General features: G+C 48.9%; 1 protein-coding gene across 2 annotated transcripts in view; it reads right to left on the reverse strand.

The window, feature by feature from the left end:
• LOC147678027 (P2Y purinoceptor 4-like) overlaps positions 1–26740 on the reverse strand; it is a 220283-nt gene that overhangs the window by 190242 nt on the left and 3301 nt on the right. The window lies entirely within an intron of this gene.

Consider the following 26740-nt stretch of genomic DNA (forward strand, 5'->3'; position numbering starts at 1 on the left):
AGTGGTGGGATATGCTCCACGTACCCAGCATGAAACAGCAGAGAGCCATAGTTTTCCACAAGGGTATTCTGCCAAGGTTGCTGAACCTGTTGCCCTTACTGGAGCTTCTATTTTTAGCTACAAAGAACATTACAATTTTATTGATTAAATATGTTTTTGGTGTTGCTCATTACTTTGGGCTCCTATGGCTGCAGAGGGACTTCCCACTTCTCGCTGTACACTAATTATTATTAGCAACTTATAAGGCACACAGTTACCTCGGAGGGGTTCCCGGCTCTACTAAAGAGTGGGCTTCATGAACAAAGCTCGCTTGAGGCCCCTCAGCGCTGAAGGAAGGTAGTGATAGCTAAAAATACATGCTACCCTATCACATAGGAATAGACTCTTGAATGTGAAGAGTGTTTGGCCAAGGAATGGATACCTATGGCATCAAGATGGTTGATGGGGAGACAAAAGTCACAACGCGGTTTGATTACTGAATGGATATACTAACCTGACTCTGCCAGGGCATTGAAATTTAGCAGGGCTCTAATTATTTGTGCTGCAAACACCTACTGGTTTGAAGCATTTTTCCATTCTTTTGCCCAGCAGGACCGTCAATCCTTTGCTGTTAGTCAACCATAGATTATTGGTAAGAGCGCCAAGAATATCCGCTCTGCCCACCCGATCACCTGGTGCCCATTCTTTTACATACAAATTGACTTCATTCAGATGCCCCGTTGCTGCTCCTGTTTACAAGTGCTGGTTACATTTGTCTTACTGATCCAAGATTGTATCCAAGAGCTTGGGATTCCACCTAATCTCAACATGACAAAGGGCCTCCTTTTGTGTCATCCATAGTACAGGAATTGTGCAAGGTACAAGTTTTTCAACAACATTTCCACGGTGCCTACCGTCTTAAACCCTCCAAAAGAGTGGGATGCTTTAATGGAATGCTGAAAATTATTTTAAAAAAATATATGTGGAAATGGTACTCACGTTACCTGACACCACACACCTTATATTGACGAGAGCCACTCTTAACCAAGAACTAAGTGCAGCTTGACTGATATTTTCATGGGCAGACCCATGCTTTTTTTGTCTGCTCCTCCAGTGTCTACCGCTTTGCAGCCTCCTAATAATGTGACTTTAAAGTACTGCAGACAACCGATTGCCTGTCTCGCCAGCTTCAGTTCAAGGGGTTTGACCCACCTGCCAATCTGAAGCTTTTCACAATCAGCAGCCTGGTAACACCAGGCTAGATTCGACCTACTTAGGTCTCAGTGAGGTACAGCTTGAGTCCTATGGCACAGTGAACCCATGTCTGGGCACACCTGTCGTACTTAGGGCATAAACTGCACAACATGGGTGGAATAGTTAAATAGTTGAATTAATCTCATCCACTGGAAACCACTCTGGTTGCATTCCAGTCCATCGTATTTCACCAACCAGGCCACTGTATACAAAGGCCCGTGTTATACAAATCAGTACTGATTTTGCCCCTCAAGGGAACATTCATCCTGACCTGCCAGGAAAAACTCTGTTTAATAGGGGCCACAAACAGAAGGGACCAAATGCAAACCCAGACTGGTTTCGATCACTTTGCAAATACAAAACCTTTGTCCCTCTTCTATTCCCCTGCTACCCTTCTCAATCCAAATAACTGACTAACACAGTGGTTCCCAAACTTTTTTGACCTGTGGCTCCCCTGACCTAATCGGCAGTTGGCCGTGGCTCCCCACCATTTTTTTTACCGGTGGGTGTGTGGGTGGGTGGTGTGTACCTCCTGTTATCTTCCTTAAAGTATTTGGGACGCAATGAAGGTATTATATTGGTTGGAATGCTTGAATTATTAATCTCATCCACTCGCTGCATCCCAATCCATCGTTTTTTTCCCCAACAGAGTACCTGGTCCCAAACCCTTATTTATGCCAGCTGCTGCTTTCAGTACCTTTTGGTACTGAGACCCCGTCTGAGAAAATGGAACATTGAGTTTGGTCTGTCGTAATCAGTATCCCCAGCCTTAGTTTTACACTAAAAAGGTCTGTCCTTCCATCTGTGTGCCCATCTATATCCAAACATATTCAACCATTTGCACACCTATCCACCATATATCCTTCCGTCCATCATTTCACTCATCCATCCCTCCATCCACCCTTTCACTCATCCATCCATTATTCATCTACCCACCCTTTCACCCCATCCATCTGTACAATCATCCATGCATCCACTCTTCCACCCAGCCATCCATTCACTTACTTATCCATCCACCCATTCACTTACTCATCCATTCACCCAGTCATTTATCCTTCCATCCATTCACCCTTTCAATCATTCATCCTCCCTTTCTCTCTCCATCCCCCTTTCACTTATCCATCCATATACCCACCCATTTACTCACCCATTCATGAATCCATCCAATGATCCTATTACTCATCCATTCTTTCACTCATCCAACCATCCGTTCACTCATCCAGCCATCCGTTCTCTCATCCATCCACCCTTTCACTTCACTCATCTATCCATCCTTTTGTCCATCTACCCCCTTTCACTAACTCATCAATCCTTACATCCACACTTTCACCCATCCATCCATTCACCATTTCACTTATCAATTCATCCATCCACCCATTCACTTGCCCATCATATACCCTTTCATTCATCCACCCATCCATCCTTTCACACACCCATCCACCAATTCACTCGCCCATCAGCTGCCCTTTCACTCATCCATCCATCCTTTCACACACCCATCCACACTTTTACCCATCCATCTACCCTTCCACCCATCCATCTACCTTTCCACCCATACATCCATCTATTTACCTTTTCTCTCATCCATACTTCCACTCATTCACTCTTCCATCCATCCTTTCTTTCATTATCTATCCATTCCCCCTTTCAGTCATGCATTCATCCTTTCAGTAATCCATCCAGCCATTCACCTTTTCCTTCACTTATTTACTCACCCACCTTTCCACATTAAGAGCTGAGCCTTTGTCTGCAGAGTTGCAGGCAGAAGAGTCCCATCAAGAACGAACTACAGCAAGGTGTGGGGTGCGGTGGGGGAGAGTTCCCTATGCCCCTGCACATAGGCAGACTGAAAACGTAGAAGTCATGCATGATGCACAGTGCCAGGATGTGAGGTTACTGTAACATGGTGTTTTTTCCAGGACTTTAAGCGGTGTAAAAAAACTGGGGGGTCTCTTCAAAGGGGGTGTTTGACGTAATTAAGAGCCCAGCTTAAAACACCTAGGCTAAAAATATGCGCTTAGCATAGTGTTCTGCCTCACTGGTATTATGTTGTCTCTGTCATTGCATCCAGATATATAATACAGCAAGTATCATTACACCCCAACAAGCCAGGACTATTGGCTTTGTCAATGGTTGCTAGTTCCTTAAAAAAAACAAGCATTTACAATGCAATGGTTTCGCCTTTGGAAAAGTTAGAGCTATTGGCATTGTAAATAACAAAATTTGTATTTATGTGTTGGTTTTGAAAACAGATAAATAAATGGCATTGTCATTTACATTGCCATTAGCCTCGGCAGTCACTCAGCAGTCCCTAACACTCCATAGCACTCCCTAGTCACTCTGCACTCCCTAGTCACTCTGCACTCCCTAGTCACTCTGCACTCCCTAGTCACTCTGCAGTCACTCTGCACTCCCTAGTCACTCTGCAGTCACTCTGCACTCCCTAGTCACTCTGCAGTCACTCTGCACTCCCTAGCACTCTGCAGTCACTCTGCACTCCCTAGCACTCCCTAGCATTCTGCAGTCACTCTGCATTCCCTAGAACTCTGCAGTCACTCTGCACTCCCAAGCACACCCTAGCACTCTGCACTCCCTAGTCACTCTGCACTCCCTAGCTCTCCCTAGCACTCCCTAGTCACTCTGCACTCCCTAGCTCTCCCTAGCACTCCCTAGTCACTCTGCACTCCCTAGCACTGCTTAGTCACTCTCACTTCCTAGCACTCATTATTTGCATATTGTGTGCTTCAATATAAAAGATGGTTCCCACTCCTGGCAAAATGTTGTACCGGGCATATTGATTGGAATTCTTAGCGTATTGATGGTTCCCACCTTTGGCATTGGTGGCCATGGCATACAGGTGGAAATGCTTTGCATAATGTGAGAATCAATTTCATGATGGCAACGGCTGGCAAATGCCACCTCTGACATATTGATGTCAATTTTTGAAATATTTGTTTCCACCACTGAATGATATTGCTCAACCTAGTATAGTGGTGGCCAAGGTATAACCGTGGCAATTACTTGCTTCTTGTTGTTGGCACACATGGCATCAGGATTCCCACCCTTGGTCTAATGTTGATCCAAGCATGATGATTCTTGGCATATTGTAGACCTCCATGGCATGAGATAGTGATACATGGCATTCATGTGTGGCAGTGATGGCTGTGAGTATGTGATGAAAATGACAAATTGAAGTTTGATTGTCAAATGTGTATTTACGAAAAATGAAAAGATATTTGTGACAAAACAGGTTTCATTTTATTTTATTTTTTCTTAATAAGCTTTTGTCATTTTGTTTGCTCTTTTCAAAAAGAAAATGTGTATTTGATAGCAACATATGGCTATTTTCAAAAATTGATCAGCTGATGTTTGGGGATAACATGTCTGTTAGCCAGCTAGTTGAGTAAGAATCAGTAACACTCTGTATTGCTTGGGCCAGGGAGACACCCAATTTGGATCCCGCACCCTCCAACTCAGCTGAGTCACTGAAAATACTGAATATCTCTAATTTGGATTCATCACACAGGTTGTGTTTATTCAAACATTATTATCGAAAATCAGCTCTTAGCAAACAATACAATATCTGTACAAGATTTAAACCAAAAAAAATAATATTGCATCTTAAATCCTATACCAAACACAACACTGCAGTATTTACACCTAAAGCGCCTCTACAGGAACAGAAAGTCACTAGCTCCCTCTCATTGCTGTATGCCCAAGTCTGTTTACAGCATTCTAGCCCAGCTGTGTGCAGCGCCCACGTGCACAGCTGTATCGTGTCACGGGATGCACTCCTGTCTCAGGTCCATAGGCCTTTTCTACCACAGCTGCACCTCTCCTCCCACACAGGGCCCGCCTTTTAAAACAACACACTGGTTGCATGCATCACTTTGTGGATGTTTGCACTGCCTGCACAACTGCATGGATTGGTTCCTGCACCTCTACTTCCTCGCAGGGCCTCAATTTAAAACGAAACACTGTTTGCATCACTTTATGGCGGCTTGCATTACCTGCACAACTGCATGCAGTGATTCCTGCATCTCTCCTGCCTCGAAGGACTGCCTTCTGAAAACAATGCCTTGGTTGCATCACTTTGTGGCGGCTTGCACTGCCTGCACAACTGCATGGATTAGTTCCTGCAGAATACCCCCCTTACTTTTCTTTCATGCGCACGTGCATCCCGCCCTCCACCCAGATGGTGCTGTTTGTATGTAGGGTGGAGACGTGTCCTGCAGAGAGGACACTGAGGCAGGAAGTGTTCCTGTAGGGAAAGAAGTCCTGGGGGAGGCATGCTGGGGAGGGGAGGCATGCATGCTGGGGAGGGGAGGCCTGCATGCTGGGGACGGGAGGCATGCATGCTGGGGACGGGAGGCATGCATGCTGGGGACGGGAGGCATGCATGCTGGGGACGGGAGGCATGCATGCTGGGGACGGGAGCATGCTGGGGAGAGGGGCATGCTGGGGAGAGGGGCATGCTGGGGAGAGGGGGCATGCTGGGGAGAGGGGGCATGCTGGGGAGAGGGGGCATGCTGGGGAGGGGGGGCGTACAGGGGAGAAGGGGAAATACAGCGTCTGAATGTGTGCATGGATAGGGGGGGGAAGTGTGTCCTGAGGGAGAGGAGGCAGAGGGAGTGTAAGAGACAAGGGGCGACACAGTGTCTGGGTGCGTGCATGGATAGCGAGGTGTGCCCCGAGGGGGTGTAAGGGAGGGGGTGTCACACCACCTGAATGTTTACATTCATGGGAAGCAGTACCTGGAGGGAGAGGGGAAAGAAGGGGTGATGTGCTGTCTGAATGCGTGCGTGATGTGGGGGGTGGGGTACCCGGAGGGGCTGGGGAGATGAAAGGAGGAGGGCGAGGGCAGAGCTGCGGACAATGTGTGTGCGTCGACAGTGTGCCCCCCCAAAAGAATGTGAACCTAGCACATAGGCGTGTTGTGCGAGTACTGGGGGGAGGGGGGTGGGGTAGGACTGCGCAGGAAGTTCTCCACCGGCATAGTACTTGGGGTCAGAGGGGGGCTTTATTAGGATGTAGTAAGGGGCTGTGACGACAGAATGTGAAGGATGCACGTGCACTAACACTAACGGCACTGTGCTACCTGCGCAGACACGAATATCGGGGGGGGGGGAGGGGGAGACGGGACGTAGTCAACGAAAGGGCTGCACTGGCGGCGAATGGAAGGTGCACAGGACTGCGTAAAGTTTTGCCGGGCCAGGCTCCGCAGACAGAGGACAGACAGTGTGCGGGGGGGGGGGGTCTGCTGTGGGTGTGCTCAGGAGGGTGCTGCTGAGTCTGTGCAGACCGTGCATTGAAGTGCTGTGTCTGTCTCTGCAGACAGGGCTCGGGAGGGTGCAGTGTCTGTGCACGGGAGGGGGCTGTCTGTCTACAAGACGTGTACTGGGGTGCTGTGTCTCTGCAGACCTGAAAGGCTTTAGTTCTGAAATGGTGAGACTCTGGGAGTCCCATGTCGAGTCTCTGTGAAGTTACATCAAAGGAAGTTAAGGGAAATACGGTTGCAGAGTTCAGATTCAAATTTTTTCATCCTGAGGGTGAGGGGAAATATTGGGAGCCCGATAAGGACCCATTTCAGCGCCTTCTTTATGGAACTGTCCGAGCTGCGCGAGACCCGGCCCACTTAAAGCCCTGATTGTACCCTCTGAGGATTTAAAATCTTCAAATCAGAAAGGGACATTTGCTCACTGCATTCTGGAAGTACCTCGCTTAGATTATGTCTTAAAATGAATAGCTCAGTCTCTCACGAGTTTGATAGAAGCAGACAAAGTACGTAAATGATATGGCATAGAGATCCACCCCACAAGGGCAGCCAGCAGTGATCAACTGAAAGTAGTGGAAACAGGAAATGGGAAATATCTCTCGATCGTAAATGATAGACACAGATGCAAATCTGCGAAGTAGGAATACGCAAAATCGGAGCATCTGAATGTTGAACGTTGTACCAAATACGTAATGGTTGCACCATAGCAATTGTGAGTGCACAATTGATATGAGGTACCTACTCTCACTTCTATTTTACAGACAACCTTAGACCTCATTTTGAAACAATCTGGGAAATCACAGTCAATAAAAGAAATACTCTTCAGCTAACTACTATAACAAGCAATGGAGAGTGAAAGGGGAGGGGGCGGAACGGACACACGGGGAGGGGGCGGAACGGACACACGGGGAGGAACGGACAGCGGGGGGGGGTGTCGGGGGGGAGAACGGGGCACAGGACAGCGAGGGGGGGCGGGAACAGCACACGGTCAGCGGGAGGGGGGCGGGAAGGCAAGGAAAAGGAAAAACAAGCACTCACCCACCTGGACTTCCTCCAACGTCGGTCGGCCGCAGAATGAGAGCATCATGGCGCCGAAAAAAACAAAAACAACTCCGCCCACCGCCGCATGACTACACAGAGGGAACGCACAGCCGGGAGGGGGCGGGAACGGGCACAGGACAGCCGGGAAAGGGGGAGGGGGGGGACATTGCGTGTGACGTTCCACCATTTCCATCTCTGGAGAGTTCTTATCGGCTGGCAGGTGTGCGTCATCTTGAACGTGTCCTTTTGTAAACATATCCCTGCAGTGTTATAAGGCAGCAGAATGCTTCGACTCGTAGTACTTTCTTCTCCGCACACACTGAGGGCAGGATGGTACTCTGACCTTGCAGGGACCATGGAAGACCGTTTTACATTCCGTACACATTACCTCGACCTAAAAAAGGAAGGGTGCGAGATAAAAAAAAATGGCGGCAGCACCTACGAGGACAGGGGGGGGGGGCGGGAGAGGAACGGACGGCGGGAGGGGGCGGGAGAGGACACAGGGGGCGTGAGGCACGAAAATTGGCACAAGTGCGGCGTGGGCAGCCGCGGATTAAAAAAAAAATTAAAAAAAATGGCGGCAGCACCTACGAGGACACGGGGGGGGCGGGAGAGGAACGGACGGCGGGAGGGGGCGGGAGAGGACACAGGGGGCGTGAGGGGGGCGGGAGAGAACACGAACGGCGGGAGGGAGGCGGGAAACGTGCCGGGGAAAAACACTCACGATGCCCAGGACAGCAGCAAGCACGGCCCGGCCGGACCAGACTCGGGGGCGTTCCCGGCGTCGCGTGACGTCGGCAAAAGCCAAAGAATCTCGGGAACGCCCCCGTGTCTGGTCCGGCATTGATGGACAGGCCCCTCGTCCAATGGCTAGGCTCCATTTATGGAGCTAGCCAATGGGACGGGGGGGCGTGTTCCATAGTGCTTACTATACTCAATAGATTTCTCTGGAGGAGGAGCCTAACGGCTCCGCCCCCCAGCGAAACCTAAAAAGGAGCAACCATGGCTTTGTTGAATCCAATATTGAAAATACTTCAGTTCTAAAATGACAGGACAGTGAGAGAACGAAAACCTGTTCTTTTAAACTTATTTTACAGGCTTCTTTGAATGAAGTGTTTTCTAACGTTGCAGCGTGGGCGTTTTACTTTTAACATACAGAATGCCCTTCTGTACTCTGAGGCAGGAGGAGGCTGCCACATGGTGTCACACCCCCATACTGCCCCATTGTCATTCAGTAAGTGGCAATCAGCGGCATACTGAATGACAATGGGCGGGAGGGGCTGCTCTTGTGCTCCTGGAGGAGTGCGAGGTGCCTCCAGCAGCGGGGGTGTGGCCTCTCACAGGGAGCAGCGCTGCTCCCTGTGATGGCCAAAATGACAGATAAAAGGCCCGTGGTCACCCTAGTGTGCGCGGCGCCCCTGGCACCTCATTACGGCGCACTGGGGCGCCGCGGCGCACAGTTTGGGAACCACAGGACTAACATATCCACCACTTAAATTACTTTCATATTTCCCTATACTAATTCAACACTATTCTTTTAATGGGTTCCGGAGTAGTGTGCTACTCGCCAAAAAAGCGCTTCAACACCCTATCGGGGGTAACAAATGCTTTATAAATGCAAACCTTTTTCCCTCTTATTTTCCTCTGCTATCCTTCTCAATCCAAATAACTAACTAAGGGGCATATTTACAGGGATGGAGTTAAAATTATCGCCGATTTAGTGGCAGGAAACTGCCGCTGAAGCGGCGATAATTGGCTTGATAATAGGCTCTTGAGAATTCCAGAGAATCCATGTTCTGGTGTAAACTTGGGCTTCTATTGGAATTCTCTGGAATTCTCAAGAGCCTATTATCAAGCTGTGATCTCGCCCCACGGGTCACGAGACCCCTACTCACCCCGCCACATTTATCACCCCTCCGCAAATCCCCGTATCCAGGAATACAAGCGGAATCAACCACAACAGCGTCCGTGACGACAGGAACCCCACCCCTCTCTCTGTTACAGGACCCAATCAGGAGCAACGAAGGACCGGAAGGACTTCACCGTGACCCCGGAAGTCCCGCCTCCCTGCCGACGGCCGGATACAGAAAAGACGGAAGAGAAGAGGTAGAAGGCGTCGAAGGATCGTGGCAGGAGATTTCGGCTGGAGCTGTGACAGAAGGAGAAGGCGGGAGCGGAGACATCGAGGAGTGGTCCGAAGACTGGTGGAGTCCCACGGAGACGGCTGAAGAGCGTCCGTAACTCGGAGGAGAGTTACGGCGGAGCGCGTGAGTACCAGCTTCCGTTTAAGCACGCTAGGTGCTCTGTGTAAATAGTACGACCCCCCCCCCTTTGCATAAATACTCCCGCTATCCTAGGCACGTCACCGGTAGCTCTTGAACACCTTGTGTAAAATAGCACTTGACACTGTATATATAGCACAACCCTGTTCCCCCACCGTCCTGTGCACTTCTTATGCTTTACCTTCCCTCAAATCCATCCCATACCTTCCTCACTCTCATTTCTATTCCTCTCACTACCGGGTAACGGTGACGGTATCGGACCTCTAGTCCCAGTGTGACTAACGGCTCCTCTCTCTCTCTTATTGCCCTCCGAGGTGCCCTCCAACCATCCCGAGACGGCTACACCCAAGACCCGGAAGCCCATTGGACCCTCGCAACATCTGGAGGAGCAAGGACAGAGACGTATCTCCCATGTTGGGTGTTATACCATGGACTTTCTCTCCCCGTATCCTACTGCTCAGAGAACAATAAACACACTATAGCCCACTATATCCGGCCTCCTCGCCTGCTTTTCCAGTCCGCCGACCGCCCACGATCACATCTGGTGTCAGAAGTGGGATCACCTGGAGGTATGGAGGCCGTGATGAATAGGATGGCGGAATCCCAAGAACAACTGGGAAAGTTAATGGAACGGTTCCTTAAGACCGCTGAGGACGACCGTGGCCAACTCCACGATGTGTTGAAAGGACAGGGAGACACCCACGAGCAGGCTATGGGGAAATTGACCGATGTCCTGGGTCATCAGAGGCCCATGGCCTCCCTGCCTTCGGTGGTTCTCCAGAAATATGTGCCGGGAGAAGACCCGGACTTCTTTTTTACCAACTTTGAGAGGCTAGCGCAGGCCGCCTCCTGGCCAGTTGACCGTTGGGGTCATTATCTGGGCCCCTTACTGACTGGCGATCTACAGGCTGCATATCAACAGGCCAACATACAGGGTAACAATCCGTATGCTGATATTAAGAAGTGTATTATTGAAAGGCTGGGCATCGATGACCAAACCTACCGGGTACGGTTACGCCAAGCAAAGGAGGGGCCCCAAGAAACCCCCAGAGCCCTTTCCTTCCGGATCAAAGACCTAACCAATAGGTGGCTGAAACCCGATGCCTCTACCAAGGAGGAAATCCTCGAGAAAATCTATTTAGAACAATTCCTGACGTCTTTGCATCCAGGCACTCAACGATGGGTATGCCAACATGCCCGTCTTACCCTAGACGCTGCAGTGGAAATCACAAGCGCCTATAGCCGCGCCCAGGAGGGTCAGCGAGGCAAAGAGGAACACTCACATAAACCTCACACCCCCACAGGCCTCCGGCCTCACCGTCCACCTGTACCGAGAAGATCGGAGCCGACCCTTCTGCTCCCCCTCCTGTTTTGCAACGACCTATCAACCCTGGACCTCAATGCTATAGTTGTGGAGGTTTTGGTCACATCACCAGGGTGTGTCCTCACAAGGACGAGCCGATGGAGGTAGGCCTAGCCCGGAATTATGTATGTTCCGTACCCGGGGTACCACCACCCCCGTTCCGTTGTCCGGTGAACTTTGATGGACAAACCCTCATGGCCCTGACAGACACCGGGTGTCGACAGAGCGTCCTCAGGCCTCAGGACTTGAAGCACCCTGTTAGCCCTTCATCCAACATGGTCGCCATTCAATGTGTTCATGGTGATACAAAGAAATACCCTACCACCCAGGTACATGTCCAACATCCCAAGGATCCCGGAACCACCCTCACCGTTATACTCATACCCGCACTCCCTGAGCAGGCTATCTTGGGAAGCGACTATCCCGGATTACAGGACTACTACAGGACACCACTGAGTCCCTGACCCACTGGTGGGAAGAAGCACCCTTTCCACAGGGGTTGTCCTCCCCCGTCTTGGCGCACAAACCCCATAAAACAAAAACCCAAAAGAAGAAGGAAAAGAGAGAACACATCGGGGCGTTCCCCGTGATCCCGGATGAACACCCTTGGCAGACTGACCGAGAATTCAGGGCTGCACAGCAGGAGGATCCTGTTCTACAGGAGGCGTGGGAAAGGGCGTTAGACCAAGAGGATCCCCTTACCGTAGGTCCCTACTTCTTCAAGAAAAATGGGTTATTGTACCGCAAGGGAGGGACCCAGCAAAAGCCCCAACTTCTGGTCCCAGGTCCCTTTCGAGAAAAAGTTCTGTTCCTGGCCCATAGCCACCTCCTGGGGGGTCATTTTGGCGATGAAAAGACCAGCCAAACGATTCTAGACAAGTTCTACTGGCCTGGGATATACCAACACATCAAGAAGTATTGTAGAGAATGTCCGGTATGTCAGAAACATAGCAGATACCGACCCCCTAGGGTACCCCTACAGCCCCTTCCCGTCATTGACGTCCCGTTCAGCAGAGTGGGGATGGACATTATAGGGCCCCTGTTACCCTCACGCAGTGGTTGTCGGTACGCCCTGGTTATAGTGGACTATGCCACACGCTTCCCTGAAGCCATACCTTTGCAACAGCCCACCACCCAGAATATCACCAAAGCCCTCATCTCTGTATTCACTAGGGTGGGGTTTCCCCGGGAAATATTGACTGATCAGGGTACTCCCTTTGTTTCTGGTCTGATGAAACAAGTATGCTCCCACCTAGGAATTAAACAGATCAGAACCTCGGCGTACCATCCGCAAACCGATGGGCTAGTCGAGAGATATAACGCCACACTGAAACAGACCCTTAAAAAGCTGCTGGGGTTGGAATCCAAGCGGTGGGAGGATATGCTACCCCTTGCCCTGTTCGCCATCCGTTGTACAACTCAGAGCAGCACTGGTTATTCGCCCTACGAGCTGTTATATGGACGACCCCCTCGTACCCTGTTAGACATGGCCCAAGAAACCTGGGAAGCTGAACCAGACCGTACTCGCCCCCTTCCCGAATACATGAACAACCTAAAAACCCACCTATCAGTAATAAGAGACATAGTACGACAGAATCTGGAGAATGCACAAAACAAACAGAAAGGGCAATATGATAAAGGCACGAAACCACGAGCCTTCGCCGTAGGTGATTTGGTACTGCTGATGTTGCCATCCTCTGACCAAAAGATCCTAGGACAGTGGCAGGGCCCTTATACCGTCCTTCGTCAGGTGAACCCTGTCACTTATGAACTAGACCTAGATCCCACACGTGGTGTAACACAAATTTACCACGTTAACCATCTGAAGAAATGGGAAGGCCCTCGTCCGGTCCTGTCCAGCTCCTTTGCCCCTGCTCCCCTCTCCTTTTCCCCCTGTATAGATCCTGATTTAACCCCACAACAGCACCACGACCTTGAAACTGTCCTATACCCATTACGACAGGTTTTCTCATCCTCACCTGGTCATACCACCATCACAGAACACGCCATACAGACGGTGCCTGGGAAGGTGGTCCGACAAAGACCTTATCGGGTCCCCGAAGCCCGCAGGGCGGTTATCCGGAGAGAGACAGAACAGATGCTGAAGATGGGTATAATAGGAAGTACACTCTCCTACCTCCTACCTCTATCACTCTCTTTCACTCTATCGTCCGGGGTGCTATACCCACCAGGCAGATTAATGGGGGGAAGACAACGCCAAGCAAAGCTCGGATAACGGACTTCCGCTTCCTTCTTGGACTAGTAGATCTATCCGACCCCACGAACCATGGCAAGGAACGAACTATTGCAGGACAATATTAATATACCCCCCCCCCGGCGCCTTCTTTTTTCTCTTTTCTCTTTTCCCTCTTTCTTTCCGCCACTCATGTATGCTCCATGTAAATATATATTTTTTTTACATACAATAAAAAATTACAGAAATCAAAAAGAACCGTCGGTGAGCGATTGGAACTCCCCGATCGTCCTTGTACCCAAACCTGACGGGTCTGTCAGGTTCTGTATTGACTTCCGTGAAGTCAACAAGATCTCCTCCTTCGACACCTATCCGTTGCCACGTGTCGACGAAATGGTCGAACGCATAGGGAAGGCCCAGTACATCTCCACATTAGACCTCTGTAAGGGGTATTGGCAGATACCCCTCAGAGAGGAGGATAGAAAGAAGACGGCGTTCTCCACCCCTGAAGGATTGTACCAATTTCTGGTTCTCCCTTTTGGTCTTCATGGCGCCCCGGCCACATTCCAACGGGCCATGAATCATATCCTACGACCCCACACTCAATATGCAGGCGCATATCTAGACGATATCGTCATTTATAGCGATAACTGGACACAACACCTGGAACACCTCCGCCAGGTCATCACGTCCCTGGGGTCCTATGGGTTCACCATAAACCCCGCCAAAACCACCTTAGCGGCACAAACAGTAAAGTATCTAGGATACCTCCTGGGTGAAGGACTGATTCGACCCCAGAAAAGCAAAACCGAAGCAATCCACTCCCTTCCCTTCCCCCAGACCAAAAGAGATCTCCATGCTTTTCTGGGCCTTTTGGGGTATTATAGACAGTTCGTACCAAACTTCTCCCAAAGGGCAGCCCCACTCACGGACCTCTTAAAAAAATCTGCTAAAACTGAAACCATCCTTAGGAATCCCCCACCGTTGTTGTGGCAGGCATTTTCCGATTTCAAAAACGCCCTGACATCCAGTCCCGTATTAGTGAGTCCTGATTACTCCCAAACCTTCATACTGCAGACAGACGCCTCAGAACAGGGACTGGGGGCGGTGCTGTCCCAAAAAGACCCTCATGGGTACGAGAGACCCATACTCTACCTCAGCAGGAAATTATTCCTGCGAGAAAAAAACTATGCCGTGGTAGAAAAGGAAGCCCTGGCCATCAAGTGGGCTGTGGAGAGCCTCCGATACTATTTGGAGGGAAGACAATTTACAATCTATACAGACCACGCTCCCTTAGAGTGGATGGCTCGGAACAAGGGCCACAACGATCGAGTCCTCCGCTGGTTTCTGTCACTCCAACCCTATCACTTCACAACCATACATCGGAAAGGCGTGGACCAGGGAAACGCCGACTATCTCTCTCGCTACCCTATATCTCCACCGGGTACAAGAAAGACAGCTAGGGGAAGGGAATGTGATCTCGCCCCATGGGTCACGAGACCCCTACTCACCCCGCCACATCTATCACCCCTCCGCAAATCCCCGTATCCAGGCATACGAGCGGAATCAACCACAACAGCGTCCGTGACGACAGGAACCCCACCCCTCTCTCTGTTACAGGACCCAATCAGGAGCAACGAAGGACCGGAAGGACTTCACCGTGACCCCGGAAGTCCCGCCTCCCTGCCGACGGCCGGATACAGAAAAGACGGAAGAGAAGAGGTAGAAGGCGTCGAAGGATCGTGGCAGGAGATTTCGGATGGAGCTGTGACAGAAGGAGAAGACGGGAGCGGAGACATCGAGGAGTGGTCCGAAGACTGGTGGAGTCCCACGGAGGTGGCTGAAGAGCGGTCGTAACTCGGAGGAGAGTTACGGCGGAGCGCGTGAGTACCAGCTTCCGTTTAAGCACGCTAGGTGCTCTGTGTAAATAGTACGACCCCCCCCTTTGTATAAATACTCCCGCTATCCTAGGCACGTCACCGGTAGCTCTTGAACACCTTGTGTAAAATAGCACTTGACACTGTATATATAGCACAACCCTGTTCCCCCACCGTCCTGTGCACTTCTTATGCTTTGCCTTCCCTGAAATCCATCCCATACCTTCCTCACTCTCATTTCTATTCCTCTCACTACCGGGTAACGGTGACGGTATCGGACCTCTAGTCCCAGTGTGACTAACGGCTCCTCTCTCTCTCTTATTGCCCTCCGAGGTGCCCTCCGACCATCCCGAGACGGCTACACCCAAGACCTGGAAGCCCATTGGACCCTCGCAACATCTGGAGGAGCAAGGACAGAGACGTATCTCCCGTGTTGGGTGTTATACCTTGGACTTTCTCTCCCCGTATCCTACTGCTCAGAGAACAATAAAAACACTATAGCCCACTATATCTGGCCTCCTCGCCTGCTTTTCCAGTCCGCCGACCGCCCACGATCACACAAGCCCATTATACTAAGTCTCCACTAATACTAATGGGTTCCGAGTAGCGTGCTAATCGTCAAGAAAGAGCTTTAACGACCCATTAGGGGTAACAAGTGCGATATAAATGCTAACCTTTATTCCCTCTTCTATCCCTCCGCTATCCTTCTCAATCCAAATAACTGACTAACATATCCACCACTCAAATTACTTTCATATCTCACTATACTAACTCAACACTATTCCTTTATGGGTTCCGGAGTAGCGTGATACTCGCCGAAAAAGCGTTTTGACACCTCCTATGGGGTGGTAAGCCCTATATAAATGCAATTACAATACAATACAATAGTGTTACATGAAGAGTGTACATAAAGGCTTGTATTCCGTTTAGTGCAACATTGTATATTTTACGTACACTATCACAGTCTGGCAGCTGGAAGGGAAAGTGTTTATAACATGTTATTCCAGTGCTTCTGTTCACGGCAAAATCATCAGGTGCTGGTGAATACCATTTTCAATAGGCTCTCATAATTATGTGTTCTATTCTTTCTTAAGAAACCCTTCTATTTTACTTTCCACTGTCATCCTTTTGCATCTATATGTGCTCAAATGACAACATATTGAGATAACAGACTTTTTGGACATGTATTAAAAAAATCTGTGCATTTAAAATACTTATATTTTTTCAGATCCTCCAGTCAAATCATACAGATGGACCACATTCCAACTGGGTTCAAGGGATGACAGCTTTAGTGGGATGACAGCTTTAGTGTTTTGAGTGTGTTGGTTGGTGGGGGTCTGGAGCATAAGCATGTGTAACTTCCTGCTCCTTTACAGACCTCCACCTAGCAAGGCAACATTCCCAGACGCACTTCTAGACACAGTTTCAAACCTCATAACAATACACTCCAACCTATGCGTTCTGAGTGACCTTAACATTTGGTTTGATAAACCCAACATGACCCATCCAAAAACTATAATCACCGCCACGAACTTTCAAGACAATTCTTTTAACAACCTCTGCTGCCACTCCAGTAAGAAGAATCATCAATGATTCCTTAACTACTGGAATATTTCCAGAAGAACTCAAAAAGTCATACATACACCCTTTACTAAAGAAAACAAACTTGGACCCGCTTGTTAAAAAAGGGTTCCAAAGACAACCAGTAACCAAAGACCCTTTTTGTTGCCCGGCGATATCGCCTCTATGACCCACCAATGTTAACCAATGAAGAAGCAGGCGCTGGAGACTGGAAGGCAGGAAACGAGGATTTTATTCTCTCCGGAGGAGAACACATCAATTCAGACAGCAAGTATCGTCACGAGGTGCTCTAACCACATCTCTGAGGCCTGGCCTCTTATACTAGGGTTTATGACCTTTATTGCACATAACACATTCTCGCAATACGTTAATAGTTGAAAGAACATCCTCGGAATCTCCCCTTTAGGCCCGTTCCCACATACATTTACAGTTGGATTCCCCACCCCGGTCACAACAGGTGATGGTTGTCGCACAGCAGGGCATTCCGCCGATTCACGGAATGCATGGGGTTGGTCTGATCTCATGGGGTGGGGGCTTTGATCGATTCGGGGGTCTTTTGATGGGGAGGGGAAGCTTCCTACTGTACGGGGTAATAAACAGTATCCGCAGAGCCAGGTGGCGGCCTGGGAACAGGGAAGACAAACGGGGACACAGGAAAAGGGGGTTTGCATCAAAAGGGTTTGAGGCCATGAAAGGAATGAGGGGAGGTGTCGCGCTGGGAACAGGATGGGATTCCGTGGTGAAGCTGCGCTGAAGAGGGGTTTATGACCCAAGGCATGAGAGAGCGGGGGGGTTGTCAGCGTGCGGGGGAATGCTTGCGAGGTTAAGAGAGAGAGAGACGCGCTGGCTATCAGCGAGGGGCAGGGAGGTCATGGTGCTCAAAAAAATGGCTGCCGCTTACGCGCACGAATGGGCTTGGAAAAGGGGCAAGATGGCGCCGATAATGTTCACCAAGTTTGCATTTATTTTCCACAGTCCTCCCTTTAACATTTCCAAGACATCTTGCTGGCCTATTTCCTATCTACACCTATATGCAGCGATCATAAGTAAGGGAGAGGGGACTTAGGCGAAAGAACTGTACATAAACATCACATTATAAACATCATATTGAAAAATCTTATCATTTAGTAGGCGGGTTCATCGTTAAGTTGGTTGCAGAAAAAGTCATCGTAATGCAATATCAGACTAGAATTACGTAGCGAGGGCGTTGGGTACAGATCATAGATGCTTATAGTCATTTGGAATAAGAACTGGTAAGTTATCATATAAGTAAGTCCTTTTTGTATACGGCGGGAGCATAGTTAGTCCAATGGTGATTGGGAGAGAAAGGAGATACAGTAAAAAATATCAGAGTTCTCGTTGTCCTTTGTCGTCTTCTGTCGGCACTGTCGAGCACCTGGATTACCTATCAACAGAAATGTTCATGTGGATTGAGTCGTTGGGGGTCTGCGGGTAGGGGTGCATTTTGTTTGGTTTTCGTCAGACCTCGTAGGAGGAATGCGTTACGGTTTTGGAGCAGGTGCATCTTCTTCCGCAATGCAGAGCATAGATTTGCAATGGAAAATGCAATTGTTCCAGAATTGTGAGATCTGTTCGTTTCTTGAGTCTCTGTGGTGGGCATTTCCTGTTGCTTCCATCATCTTCAAGGTGTTTGGTAGCGGGCAGAACCACAGACTTTGTTTATCTTTTCTTCGGGGGCGACCCTTGGTGGAGTTCTAGGTCACCGTTCTGGGATTTAACATAGTTCGTGGTCTACTTAGTTGGAGCTCCCTCCCTTCTGACGCAGGGAGTACTCTTCTCTGGGTAGCTCAGTAGGATTTGGAGGAACTTGGGAGTTCGGGTGGAAAGGTGCGGGTGTGAACAGTCCTTATGGTAGGTCGGAGGAGGAGGGGATGGAGCAAGGCCAAGTCGGGAACAGATCAGGGGGACGGAGGGTTTGCGACAGGCGGGTCCGTAACCATGTTCAGAGAGCGGGGACTTTTTGGCACACGTTGATCATAGAGTAGGGGCTTCAGGTCAGCCCTTTCCTTAGCTTTGTTTGAAACAGTGCCCCGTCCTGCGACTCCTTACTGCTGTGGTCTCGCCTCGGCCTCCGTCGCTGATGTTCCACAATCCGCAGTCAGGCCGCGTGCTCCCACATCCGGTCTCTTTCTCCTCCGACAGTGATACCCTTAAATGAGTGTTGAAAAGACAGTCTTTAGAGATTTTGCAGAAAAAGGTAATTACATAAATCTATTTTCTCTCCCAACACCAAGCAACTGGGGTAAGCACTCGCTACATTTGAGATTTTTGCGGCTAACGTATAAACAATTGATGATGGATTTGCTGGATTCCTTAATCCATGCTTCATGAACATGTCCTTATTAGGGGTGCCTTCCAGCGGAGCCGGATGGTTCATCTCTAATAAGCGGTCCGGGTAAAACAGGCTACTAACCAGTGGGGAGAAGACAGGCATGACGGATCGCAATGGGATAATAGTCAGCACTACCTATCTTATCACTGCGCGCAAAGACTAGATAGAATATTTCTATTCTACGTTGTTTGCACGTAGTGAATACCTCATGAACCAATTCTGAGCAATCAATGTTAGGTCAAAAATAAAAAATCAATATGGTCAATGGGAAGAATAAGTAGGCTCGCAAAGGTTCGCGTCACCTACCCTTTCACTATCTGCAAAGAGGGGACCTATTCTTCCCTGTTTGCAGACAGAGAATCTCCAGAAAACAATCTATAACAGTTAATCAATGGGGGGAAGGGGCAATTGTTCAGTGGGGGAGAAAGATAGGTCCGACGGGTGCGTACCTATCCTTCGCTGTTTATAAAGGGAGAGCCTGTTGTTTCTCCGTTTGTAGACAGTGAATCTCCAATAAATTAACAAAAAGTAATACTAGTATTTTCTCAACAATTATCAATCACTTTCAATTATCTATCACTTTCGCAATTCGTCGTGTTTACACGACCTTACCCGGACCGCATGGACAGTTTCTTGTCTTCCGAATCCAGCGCCCGATCGTCCTCTTCTCTTCGTACTTCTCGTGGCACTCCTGATGGTTCCCAGTCAGGACCGCAGATCACTCGAGAGAGGTCTGTTCGGAACCAGTGAAGTTCGGATGATCGGCTGTCAGACGAGGGTCTATCGGACAGGGTACCTTCCGATCGTTGCAGTCGTTCACTCTGTCGTCAGGACCTCTCCCACTGGATCCACGAGTCGCTGATGGGCCCCACGTTTGGGACGCCAATTGTTAAAAAAGGGTTCCAAAGACAACCAGTAACCAAAGACCCTTTTTGTTGCCCGGCGATATCGCCTCTATGACCCACCAATGTTAACCAATGAAGAAGCAGGCGCTGGAGACTGGAAGGCAGGAAACGAGGATTTTATTCTCTCCGGAGGAGAACACATCAATTCAGACAGCAAGTATCGTCACAAGGTGCTCTAACCACATCTCTGAGGCCTGGCCTCTTATACTAGGGTTTATGACCTTTATTGCACATAACACATTCTCGCAATACGTTAATAGTTGAAAGAACATCCTCGGAATCTCCCCTTTAGGCCCGTTCCCACATACATTTACAGTTGGATTCCCCACCCCGGTCACAACAGGTGATGGTTGTCGCACAGCAGGGCATTCCGCCGATTCACGGAATGCATGGGGTTGGTCGGATCTCATGGGGTGGGGGCTTTGATCGATTCGGGGGTCTTTTGATGGGGAGGGGAAGCTTCCTACTGTACGGGGTAATAAACAGTATCCGCAGAGCCAGGTGGCGGCCTGGGAACAGGGAAGACAAACGGGGACACAGGAAAAGGGGGTTTGCATCAAAAGGGTTTGAGGCCATGAAAGGAATGAGGGGAGGTGTCGCGCTGGGAACAGGATGGGATTCCGTGGTGAAGCTGCGCTGAAGAGGGGTTTATGACCCAAGGCATGAGAGAGCGGGGGGGTTGTCAGCGTGCGGGGGAATGCTTGCGAGGTTAAGAGAGAGAGAGACGCGCTGGCTATCAGCAAGGGGCAGGGAGGTCATGGTGCTCAAAAAAATGGCTGCCGCTTACGCGCACGAATGGGCTTGGAAAAGGGGCAAGATGGCGCCGATAATGTTCACCAAGTTTGCATTTATTTTCCACACGCTGAACCCTGAAAACTACAGACTCATTACAAATGGACCGTTCCTGGGCAAACTGATAGAAAGAGCAGCTTTCGCCCAGATGTCACAATTCATTGAAGAGAATGACATACTTTCAGACTTCCAAACAGGATTCCGTCCGGGAAGAGGCACTGAATCTGCCCTCCTTGCCATCTGGGATTACCTAAAGAATACAGTTGACCGCAACGGGGTTGCTGCACTACTCCTCTTGGACCTCTCAGCTGCCTTTGACACGGTTGACCATGACACTCTGAAACAAAGACTCTATGAAGCCGGCATAGGGGGAACTGCTTTAGACTGGATAGCGTCCTACCTTCGAAACAGAACTAATGTCAACCATACCCCACCTTTCTTGTCCAAACCATACTCCACAAAAGCAGGGGTCCCTCAAGGTTCTATCATCTCGCCCATGCTTTTCCACATCTACATGAAGGCTTTACCAGAACTGATCAATACATTTCACCTCACGTGCTATAACTATGCAGATGACACGCAAATACTCCTTCAACTGGAATGCCCCAAAGACAGTGGGAAATCACCAATTTTCAGCTGTCTCAAAGCCGATTGGAAACATTACAACCCGCTTGTTGCATGGCCTGATGAACTGGGATCACTGCCTAAAGTATCGAAGGAAGTAAGAAACCTCAGAATGACCATGGACTCCAAACTGTCGATGAATGCCCAAGTGGATAAACTAGCAAGATCAAGCTTTGCTACTATAAAAAACGCTTCAACAAAATTTACCTCATTTGGGATTTCCACACAAGGTCCAAGCTACCATCTCCCTTGTTCTGTACAAACTTTATTACGCCAATAGCCTCTACCACGGACCACCTTTAACGACCATGAAAAGACAACAACAGATTCAGAACTCGGCTGCCAGACTACTCTTGCATATCAAACCGCGAGACCACATCTCCCCTGTCTTGAAAGCCCTGCATTGGTTACCGGTTGCCAGAAGATCCACGTTCAAGCTGCTTTGTATCACCCACAAAGCAATACATGGAATGGGACCACTCTTCATCAGGAATAAAATCACTAAACACATTCAACAAAGGAACGTCCGCTCTAAAAGAGCATCTCGCCTCAAAATCCCACCATACAAGAAAAAAAACATGGGTGGCACATCCTTCTCTGTTCAAGCAGCCAAACTATGGAACTCTTTACCCCTCAACATAAGGTTCACCGAAAACCACCTTATCTTCAGAAAACTACTCAAAATTTGGCTCTTCCCCACATAAGCACCATACGCAAACAGAAATTTACAGCATATCCCTCTGTATACAAGCATTTTTTTCACTATAGATATGTACCTATCTATGTGTATTACTTTGTAAAAACATGTAAAACAATTATGTTGTTGAGTGAAAAAATAATAATAATAATAAATGAATAAAAATCTTTTTTTGGTCTACATGTACATACTTCCATTGTGCATCTATGTACCTTCCATGTACTTGGATCTGTGTGCCTGTTACTTTTCTCCTGAAAAAGCATATCCAATGCACTACCCTATTTCTCATCCTGTACCTCTATCAATATCTTCAATCTACATATACTTACCTCCTTTGTGTATCTATATACTTTCAATGTAATTATGGATCTATATATTTATCACTTTCTTCTAATTTAGCATTTCCAATGCACTACCCTATTTATCAGCCTAAACTTCGCTCAATATATCTTCTAGCCCAACCTTCTGACTCATCTCAAACTTCTTCTACTAATCCTTCCAATGCACTACCCTATCTTTCATCCTATACATCTATCAATATATCCTCTACATCTACTCTCTCACTTATTACAAACCCCACACCACTACTATGATTGCCAAAATAACCCTTTCTAGACTCTCTCCTACTATACCCCTCCTTGCATCCTCTGACACCTCTTTTACTATACAGATCCCCTAAAACAAACCTTTCTAAACTCTTTCCTCTGAGTCCTCCCCTCCAAAACTCATTTTCACTCATCCAAAAGCCTCCTCCTACTGCTAAGACCTAAAAAAAAACAACAAAAAAGAACAATCTTTCACTCTTCTATCCCTCCACTATCCTTTTCAATCGAAATTAACAGGCTAACATGTTCACTTCTCAAATTCCATATTAAACTATACTAATAACTACCCAAATAACTGAATAACATATCCACTACTCAAATTACTTCATATTTTTTTTACTATACTAATTTTCAACAGTAATCCTTTATGGGTTCCGGAGTGGCGTGCTACTCGCCAGAAAAGCGATTCAACACCCATCAGGGGTAACAAGTGCTATCTTTCTTCCCCTTTTATCCCTCCGCTATCCTTCTCACTCCAAGTAACTGACTAATATCCACCACTGAAATTACTTCACATTTCACCATATTAATTCACCACTAATCCTTTGTAGGCTTCCTGAATAGCGTGCGTCAACAAGCGCTATATAAATACAAACCTTTGTCCTCCTCTATCCTTCTGCTATCATTCCAAATCCAAATAACTGACTAACCTATCCACCACTTAAAATGTACTTGCATGTTTCACTATAGTAATTCAACACTAATCCTCTATGGGTCCCGGAGTAGCGTGCTACTCGCCGAAAAAGCGCTTCGACGCCTCGTCAGGGGTAGTAAGTGCTATATAAATGCAATTACAATACAATACAATACAATACATCAACAACTGCCTGACCTACTTCCAATTGACCATAGAGCTCCACTCCACCACCCTCCCCATAGCCCACGTCCCAGGCACCTGTTGCAGCCGATGTGGTGGCCGTGCTTTCTTCTATCTTACAGCCAAGTCCTGTAGAAATCTCATCCACCACCTGCACATGTCTCCCTCTGTGAGGGAATTCAGGAAGCAGCTGAAGATCTGGCTTTTCGACCTCCACCTCTATGCGATCGGGTGACAATCTGTGCTATAGAACCCTCAATGATTGATTGATTGATGGAAGAAGAGGCACTGGCAATAACAGACAAGGCCACAGTCCCACAGGGGCCATCAACAGCTCCCACGTTATTCCCCAAGACTTGACAGTCCTCTGGCAGCTATTTGGGTGCTACAGTCTTCCACAGTCTCCATTCCCTTGTCAGAGCAAGTGGTAAACCAAGCATTGAACAGGCAAGAAGGGGGGAAAATTGTGCGTAATATGTCCTGGAAAATGTGTGAATATATTCTTAATTTTGGCTTGTTTAGGTTGTAATTGGATGGTGCCGGAGTGGAACTGGCTTCTAGAAAGCGGCTCCTGTAAGTCCACCCCCCTGCAGTGCTCACCTCTAAATCAGGCACATAGAGGCATCCTACTACCCACAGCAAGGATGCTCACTGTTGGAGTAGTTACTCATAACTAACCCTGGGCATTGAATGCCGCTCGGCTGATGGAGTTTGCAGAGTTGGCCGTACTCTGCGTTACATGGAGCTTGCGTATTTTTCTCCTCACTCGCGCTCGTCAACATCAAGTTGGCAAGTGCGAGCGAGGTAAATCCACTCCCAGCGAGATTTTTACTCATTTGTGATTGTCAGCGTCAAGCTGGCAAGCCCAAGCGTGGAAAACAACCTCCTAGCAAATTTCTCAACGCAGGCGGTTGGATTTCTCATTGCGAGTGGTGGGGTATGGTCACGCCCTTCATGTTGAGAAAACGTCTGCTCGCGTTGAGAAAGCTGCCACCAACTCTGCCTGGGTTTACTCATATCCCACTCTGTGACTTTTTTTTTAATGTAATGCTCTTTTTTGCATTGTTTTATTGTAATGGTTTTGAGTAACCACGCAAATAAAATAATTCATTCATTTATTCATTCATTCATTCATTCATTCACTCTGCGACCTTTCACTTCACCTCAGACCTGGTCTGGACATACAGCTCTGCCACTACAACTCAACACAGATCTGCCAGTACAACAAAGTACTGACATGCATTCACAATGTGCACATAGCTCTGCTGATGTGCCTCAGCCCTTACCTGATGATACTGTGCACACAACAAGCTCCCCTTAATCATAACCTGACTTTTCACACAGCTCTCCCAGTGCACCTCAATCCTAACTTGTGTGCACCCTGTGCATATTATGTGCACTGCCAGTGCACTTCTGCCTTGACCCTGAAGGTACACTATACACCGCTCTGCAGGTGCACCCTAGTGCGGCAGAGTATTATCCGTGCACAGAGAGCGGCACCAGTTTACCTCAGTAGACAAAAGATATACTAAGCCAGCTTTCCCAAACATCTTCAGTACTGGCTGGCAGCTGCTCTGTGCACACTTGGGCCCCCTGTTCCATGAGCATAACCTTCTGAGGGCCTGAGGGCTAGCAGGAGCCTCTGGGAACTGAAGTTCAGTGTGAGCCTTCGGGCAAATGAAGGTGGGAAGGGGCCTCTGGGAGCCAAGAGTGAGCAGAAGCCTACAGGAAATGAGGTAAGCAGAAGGTAATGGGAATAGAGGGTGAGCAGGACCGTCAGGGAACTAAATGTAGGCAGGAGTACTGGAGGGCTGGGGTGAGTAGGGAGCCTTAGGGACCTGAGGTTATTAGGAGCCTCCAGTAACTGAGGGTGGGCAGGAGCCTTGAAGATTTGAGGGTGAGCAGGAGCCTTGAAGATCTGAGGGTGAGCAGGAGCCTTGAGGATTTGTGGGTGAGCAGGAGCCTTGAAAATCTGAGGGTGAGCGGAACCTTGAAGATCTGAGGGCGAGCAGGAGCCTTGAAGATCTGAGGGTGAGCAGGAGCCTTGAAGATCTGAGGGTGAGCAGGCGCCTTGAAGATCTGAGGTGAGCAGGAGCTTTGAAGATCTGAGGTGAGCAGGAGCCTTGAAGATCTGAGGGTGACAAGGAGCTTTGAAGAGCTGAGGGTGAGCAGGAGCCTTGAAGATCCGAGGGTGAGCGGGAGCCTTTAAGATCTGAGGGTGAGCAGGAGCCTTTAAGATCTGAGGGTGAGCAGGAGCCTTGAAGATCTGAGGGTGAACAGGAGCCTTGAAGATCTGAGGGTGAGCAGGAGCCTTGAAGATCTGAGGGTGAGCAGAAGCCTTGAAGATCTGAGGGTGACCAGGAGCTTTGAAGAGCTGAGGGTGAGCAGGAGCCTTGAAGATCCGAGGGTGAGCAGGAGCCTTGAAGATCTGAGGGTGAACAGGAGCCTTTAAGATCTGAGGGTGAGCAGGAGCCTTGAAGACCTGAGGGTGAGCAGGAGCCTTGAAGATCTGAGGGTGAACAGGAGCCTTGAAGATCTGAGGGTGAGCAAGAGCCTTGAAGATCTGAGGGTGAGCAGGAGCCTTGAAGATCTGAGGGTGTGAGCCTTGAAGATCTGAGGGCGAGCAGGAGCCTTGAAGATCTGAGGCTGAACAAGAGCCTTGAAGATCTGAGGGTGAGCAGGAGCCTTGAAGATCTGAGGACGAGCAGGAGCCTTGAAGATCTGAGGTGAGCAGGAGCCTTAAAGATCTGAGGGTGACCAGGAGCTTTGAAGAGCTGAGGGTAAGCAGGAGCCTTGAAGATCTGAGGGCGAGTAGGAGCCTTGAAGATCTGAGGTGAGCAGGAGCCTTGAAGATCTGAGGGTGAGCAGGAGCATTGAAGACCTGAAAGGAGCAAAAGCCTTGAAGATCTGAGGGTGACCAAGAGCTTTGAAGGTCTGAGGTGAGCAGGAGCTTTGAATATCTGAGGATGAGCAGGAGCCCTGAAGATCTGAGGGTGAGCAGGAGCCTTTAAGATCTGAGGGTGAGCGGGAGCCTTTAAGATCTGAGGGTGAGCAGGAGCCTTGAAGATCTGAGGTGAGCAGGAGCCTTGAAGATCTGAGGG

The sequence above is a fragment of the Lissotriton vulgaris genome, chromosome 12 (genome assembly GCF_964263255.1).
Source record: "Lissotriton vulgaris chromosome 12, aLisVul1.2, whole genome shotgun sequence".
Classification (NCBI taxonomy): domain Eukaryota; kingdom Metazoa; phylum Chordata; class Amphibia; order Caudata; family Salamandridae; genus Lissotriton; species Lissotriton vulgaris.